The sequence below is a fragment of the Nansenia antarctica genome (genome assembly GCF_963989245.1).
Source record: "Nansenia antarctica genome assembly, chromosome: 1".
In the NCBI taxonomy this organism is placed as follows: domain Eukaryota; kingdom Metazoa; phylum Chordata; class Actinopteri; order Argentiniformes; family Microstomatidae; genus Nansenia; species Nansenia antarctica.
In genome coordinates, this window is record NC_137674.1 from 53,951,140 (window position 1) to 53,957,991 (window position 6,852).

Below are 6,852 nucleotides of genomic sequence, written 5' to 3' on the forward strand. Positions count from 1 at the left end.
ATCTTTGCCTAACATCAGAAGAGTCGACCAGAAGAGAGGGGAACCTCCATTATACCTTGGAGGTTCCCATAGTAACAGACTTGGTTGAGGTTACCATGGGTTGATTCCAGGTGAATATTTATTGTGGCTGTAGCAAAGTATTGAAAGCTAATGTTACAATGACTCCTTGTCCATAGACAGTATAAGACAAAGGTAAAGGAATAATGAAATGTGGGTGAACTGTCCCTTTAACAGCTGCCCTATCTTCCACAGGCATCCTTTTCCTCTTTGTTTCTTTTTCTCAGTACCGTCGTAATGTGTACATTTTTCATCCCTCTCAAGTTCCAATTTCATAGCCTCATCCTCCTTTTATCTCCTTTCATTTCTTTGGACGTTGTCTCTATCATCACTGTCCATTCCATATCACTCATGCCTGTCACCCCCTCTCTCTGGGAGTCATCTCTCTTTTCTCCACTCCTCTTTTTCTTCATCCTTAAGTTGTCCTCATTCACGCCATTTACACTATCTGTCCATTCTTCCAGTCTCTTCTTTTTCCTCTTCTCTTCTCTTCTTTCTACCTTTACTTTTTCTGTTGTTTTGACACCACTTGCACAGTCGTCATTAGTGTAAGTTAATTCACCTTCAGTGTCTCTTGTCTCTGACCACTCTTCATCACTTTTCAGTTCTTCCTCTGTTTTTCTGTCTCTCTCTTTCTTTTCTCCTTTTCTTCCGCTGTCTGTCTCTGACTCTTTTCTTGCATTGCATCCTCCTCCACCTTTTCCCCCCTTCCTCACTCCTCTCTCTCTCTCATCTCCTTTTTTGCTTCAGCATCTGTATTTCTCTTTTCCTCTACGTTTCTCTCTTTTTCAATTTGTCTCTCCATCTCTTTTTTGTCATATTGCAGTTTCATCACCTCCAGCTCTCTCCTTCTCATTCCTTCCTCTGCTCTCCTCTCCTCTTCCTCCAGTCTTTTTCACCATCTCCCCCTGCTGTCTCCCCTCCTCCAACTCTCTTTTTCTCCTCTCTTCCTCTTTCTCTCTCTCCACTCCATCTCCCCTCCTGCTTTCCTCAACTTTTCTCTCCATCTCTTGCATCACTTCTTCCATGCTTATTTTCTCCTCCTCCTCTTTCATGAGTGTCTTTTCATCTTTTCATTCTCTCTCCCTCTCCTCTCTCCTCCTTCTCTATTGTCCTCCTCTTTCTGCCTCTGCTGTTGCATCATTCTCTCCAGTTCAATGGGTTTCTTTCTCTCCTCCTGCTCTCTCATCAGTAGCTCTCTCTTTCTTTTTTTACTTGTTTTGTGTTTGTCCTGCTTGTTCATCTCTGTCTTTCGTCCGGGGAACAACTCTTTCCTCTCCTTCTTTTCTTCTTTTGTTTTATTGCTCAATCTCTCCTGCAGAGAGTTGATTTGTTGCTCTCCTTTTGGTCATCTTTTGTCTTCTTTTTTCCTCCCTCCTTTCCTCTACCTCCCTCCACAGCTCTTCCTTCAGGATTTGTCTCTCTTCCCTGGTCCAGTCTTGCCATCCCTTCACCAGGGGTGCAAACTGGCGATGGTCCAAAAAGGTGACACTTTTTTTTTGCCCGTAGATGGTTAGCTCTATCATTAACAGTGGTCTAACAATGATGCGCGTGTAAGTAGCGATGGCCCTGACCTTAACACCCTCATAATTAATGTAAGCAACCTGTTCTCAAAATAATTATGCGGGTTCCTGCAGGTTTCAACAAGTAACATTTAAGACCTTTATAAGACCACTTTGAATATTTAAGACCTATTGAGCAAGTATTGGTATTAGACTCACATTCGTTGATTCTTTTCATTAGCAATGCTGGGTGATCTGTTCTGTTGCATATAGAACAATGATAATGTAAGTTAGCCTACTCTATCAATTTCTTGATTCATTTCCATTGCTTCTCAACACATTAGATATAATAGCATAAATAACAGAATAAACTCACACACTTACTTACACTCACTTACACTGCATAGCCTACATACTGAGATATGGCACACACACACCTCTCACAGGAGGTCCACACACACACACACACACACACACACACACACACACACACACACACACACACACACACACACACTATATTTACTAAACCACACACACTGTTGCTACCACTGCAAGTTTGAAGAAATTCTAACTTCACATGCCTACAGTCGAATCGCCTCCTACAGCGATTATCGTATCGTGGCCTCTTGTCTTATCATTTCATGTGGCAAAATATCGGGGTTTTGGGCGCAGCTTAACAAATGGCACACGAGCAATAAGTGTGCGATAAGTTTTGTTTTATATGTTGTCTCTCATCCGCACGCGTCGTATTCCCACGCAGTGGGTCTGGCGACAATAATACATTTTCCGGTCTGACTTTTTAAATAAAAATAAAATCGATTCTACGCAAGTCTAAAGCACACAGAAGCTATTAAAAAGGTTTATTTTGAAAGTCTCGCCCTGTGTCTGATCCTGATGTTATAGAAGCAGCGTAGCAGCAGGGTAAAAGCGAGGTAAAGGGGGACGCGAGACAGTCTCGGGCAGCGTTCATAAATTCGCTCTGCGCACTGGGCTCAACGTCATAAAGGGACCAAGTAATTTGATTGGACAAGAGGCATTCCATGACTGCTGATCAGATTTCCAGAGCGAATTTACGAACGCAGCCTAGGGCAAACCACTCGCCGACTCGTTTTTTTCATAACACGAAACTTGAAGTTGTAAAGTACCCACTCGATATAATAAACAACAGTTTAACGATCACTAAATACTAAATACTTATAATGATCATCTAATTATGTGTAGTTGTGTGTTTCTAGCATGTCGATGTTCTATCAGGTAAATTCGCTAGAACTAACCTCCATACCCTGGTTCAGAAGAAGAAATCAGTCCTTCGTCACTTACATCGTCGTCATCGATTAAACTTTTAGGTGGATTGGTTACCCTAGCCTAGATGGTCTTTGTGACATTTCACAATCACAAACATATATGTACAGAAACTCACTAAAGTATAAAACACCGCTAAAATACTGCTTCTCTTCAAATCACTCCATGACACTTTGAGGTCAGTGCATTTGTTTTTTTGGTGAACTACCGTAATAACCCTAAATGGCTAGAGAGTGCAACTTCTGTGCTTTCAGAAACTGTTGTTTTTTTCGATTGCACATATAGTTCAAGAATTACGATAGCTTGAACGAACCCTGTAAAATCGCAACATAGAAATAACTTCTATGTTATTTTATTTTATTACTTCTTATGTTTCTACTTCCATCTTAAGACCTTTTTAAGACGTTTTATTTCAACTGCAGCAGAGTTTAGCAGACAGGAAGATGTTAGCTTGGGCATCATGTGACTTGGATGAGATGAGATGTAGACCCCCCCCCCCCCAAATATATTTTTTGCTGATCTGCATGATTCACGTAGGTCACCTATTTTGAGGTAAAAACTGCGAATTTCACCTAAAGGTGACAAGTTTGCACCACTGAAACATGAGTAGGCCTTGGAATGTATGGGAAAAGAGTATACGAGTAGTCCAGGCCATAGTCTCTGAGAGGTGTTGTCCAGCAAAATACTGCAGCTACTCTCAAAGAATGAGTTTGTGATGGAGTACAGAATCATGAGCTCATCAGAAAAGTATTTAATTAATTCACACTGTTACGAGTTACTATGGTTTGGACCAGTGCAGAACAAAGGAGGCGGAAGGCAGGTTTGTTGAATCAAAATGTAGTCACTCTTTTACTTAGAGGAAATTTCAGGAATACAGAATATAATCGAACTATAATACGGAAAATAAAAGGGGAGGATACTCAGTCAACACCAAAAGCTATGAAAATAATAAAGAGCACAAGGCAAACACAAACATAACGTAGCAATAACCAATCTCAATACTTAACCACCAACCCGGTTGGATAAGGCTTCAGAATGTCACACCAAGTTTTCTTTTTTTTACACGAGGGGCCAGATCGCTATAGAAAGCCAAAGGATCGCTATAGAAAGAAAATGAATCCCCAGACATCACATCACAGAACACACCGTTTGATGTTCAGAGAGATGTCTCTCTCCATGTCTTCAAAGTCGACATACTTCACCAGACTCTTCGATGGTCTGTCCTCTCCTACCCGAGCACTGCGGGGTCGGGGTGGGCGTCTCAGATCGGGACATTCCCCCAGCAGAGTGTCTGTCTCTCTGCAGGCAGCCTTCCCCCTCGTTCCCCACCACCGCAGGAAGTCTCCAGTGTCAGCCATGTTACTTCCAGCCTGCAGCAGGGCCTGCCTCTCTCTGCCCTCTCTCAACACCTCGTCAATATCGGTCAGGTCCTCTTCAGGGTACCTGCGTTCGATCTTCCTCTTGGCCCAGTCCTCTTTCTTCTCCAGTTGCTCGTGCAGCTCCGCGAACTGGGAGCTGATCTTGGCTCTGAGCGCAACTCGTTTGGTTTTTGTCGACCTGTTGATATCAGACTGCTGCTCCTTTCTCTTTATGACGTCACCGATATCCTCCTGCAGACCACGGAGGGACCGGTCCACCTCTCTCCTCAGATCCTCCTGTGCCTCTTTCACAGGTTTGAACTTGTGTCCTCTGTGCTTCCTCCCCTCCTTGCAGACCAGACAGATCAGCTGACCGTCAGTATCACAGAACAGCTTCAGTGTCTCACCATGTTCAGGACATTGGTCTTCCTGCAGCCCTGTGTTCTCCCTTCTCTGCAGCCCTGTGTTCTCCCTTCTCGATTCCAGTCTCAGCTGATCCGCCATGTCTCTGATTAGTCTGTGGATCTGGAAGTTTCTGTCCGTGACCAGAGCCCTGCACACCGGGCAGTGTTGGTGACCAGCCTCCAGGGTTTGTTGGAGGCACGTCTTACAGAAGGTGTGCTGGCAGCTGAGAGACACAGGGTCAGTGTAGATCTCTGTACAGACGGGGCAGGTGAGGTGGTCGCTCAGAGTGGAGGAGGCAGCTGCTGTGGCCATGGCGGAGGAGAAGTGTGTACGTGCGCACCGTCAGAGAGAAGCCAGGGACTGGTTGAACTGAAGTTTCTGGAATAGAACAATGTGACATCTGAAAGCGGCCGTTTGCTTTATAGCCGCTATTAAACACACACACACACACACACACACACACACACACACACACACACACACACACACACACCCGACCTCTCAGAAAAAAATGGCTGAAGCAGGTAGCACAGGTGTGCGTGGAGCACTCCTTGCACTTTTAACTTTCGGTTTTTTAAACTTTTTAGACACCGGGCCACATTCGATTACAAAGCTAGCCTATAACGGCAACTTTATGCAACTAAATGCACTGCCGACGAAACATTTTGGATTCGGCAAACATGTTTTGCTGCAAGCGTTTGTCAACACCGCAGGCCACGAGCAAATCAAACGCAGCAGCACTGCCCAACACAAACGTCAAAGCGACAATCTTATTATCATCACAATCTACTTACTTTTGAGTGGAGATGTACTACTTCAATCGTCCAAACAACAAGGAAGCTGGTAAATCCGCGCAATACACGACTGACCCAATCCTGAAAAAATACCGTAACCTGGCTTTGAAAAAACACCGCAAACTGAAACTAAAAACTGTTAATCACTCTTTACTGATCTGGGACCCGCGACACAAACCGAGTGGTATTTTAGGAGGTCACATTAACATCCGCAGCCTTTCCCCAAAGGCTGAGCAAATACACCATCTTCTTACTAACTCTAACTTGGACTTCCTAGGCCTAAGTGAGACTTGGTTACATTACAGGCTCTCCATCCGCTGTATTAAATGTCCCAGGGTACAACACGTTTAAACTAGACCGATTGGCTGACAGACATGATGGTGTCATGATTTATATCAAAGACCATTTTAACTGTCAACTAATAAACTGGTCTTTCAAACATGACTTAGAATGCATCGGTCTGAATGTACAGCTTTCTCGAGAAATGTCTTTTGTGCTCATTGTTGTTTATCGCCCACCTTCTGCTAGCAAGGATTTTTACATTACATTCAAAAAGCTACTTCAAGAGTGTGACTCAAAAACAGAAGTGATTGTACTTGGTGACCTGAATTGTTACTGGCTAGACAACTCAATTAGGAAACCTCTTAAGCAGCTCACAGACGGTCTGGAGTTTAAACAACTTCTAGATGGCCCAACTAGAATAACTGCATCCTCCCAGACACAGATAGACCTGATCTTCAGCAACAAGCCTGAAAGAGTAGTCAAGACATATAATTTCATTACTGGTCTTTCTGATCATAACCTGACACTACTGTCCAGAAAACTGACTAAGAATCGTTTTAAACATCCATTTAATCCAGTTGAGCAATTAAGGATCCCCCACAAGGAAATGGATAACTTTGAAAGAGCAGTGCAACAGATTGGTTGGAATAACATCCTCACTGGGAACAGCGTAGAGGTAGACTCCAAGACACTGGCAACCAAACTACAAAGTCTAGTCAACACATTTACTCAAAAAGTGAAAGGAAAGAAAAAAAAAACCTCCCTTCCCTGGTTCAACACCGAGATAGTTAACCTGATAAAAGAAAGAGACTTTGCTTTGAAGAGAGCTTTGGAGAATAAGCCACAGCTAGTCAGTGACAGGCATAGGTTTACCTCCCTCCGGAACAAGGTTACCAAAATGATCAGAAAGGCTAAAGCTAATTTCTTCATTACTATCATCAAAGAGGCAAAGGGAAACACCAAACGGATCTGGGAACAAATCCAAAATGTCATGGGAACCAACCACAGGCCTAGGAAACAGATACAGCTGAAACTGAATGACAACTTAACACAAGATCCAGCCCAAATAGCTGTAGCTTTTAACACATATTTCATTGACTCTGTAAAAGAGATCGCACAGAATTTTCCTCAAATAACCAACAATAATGT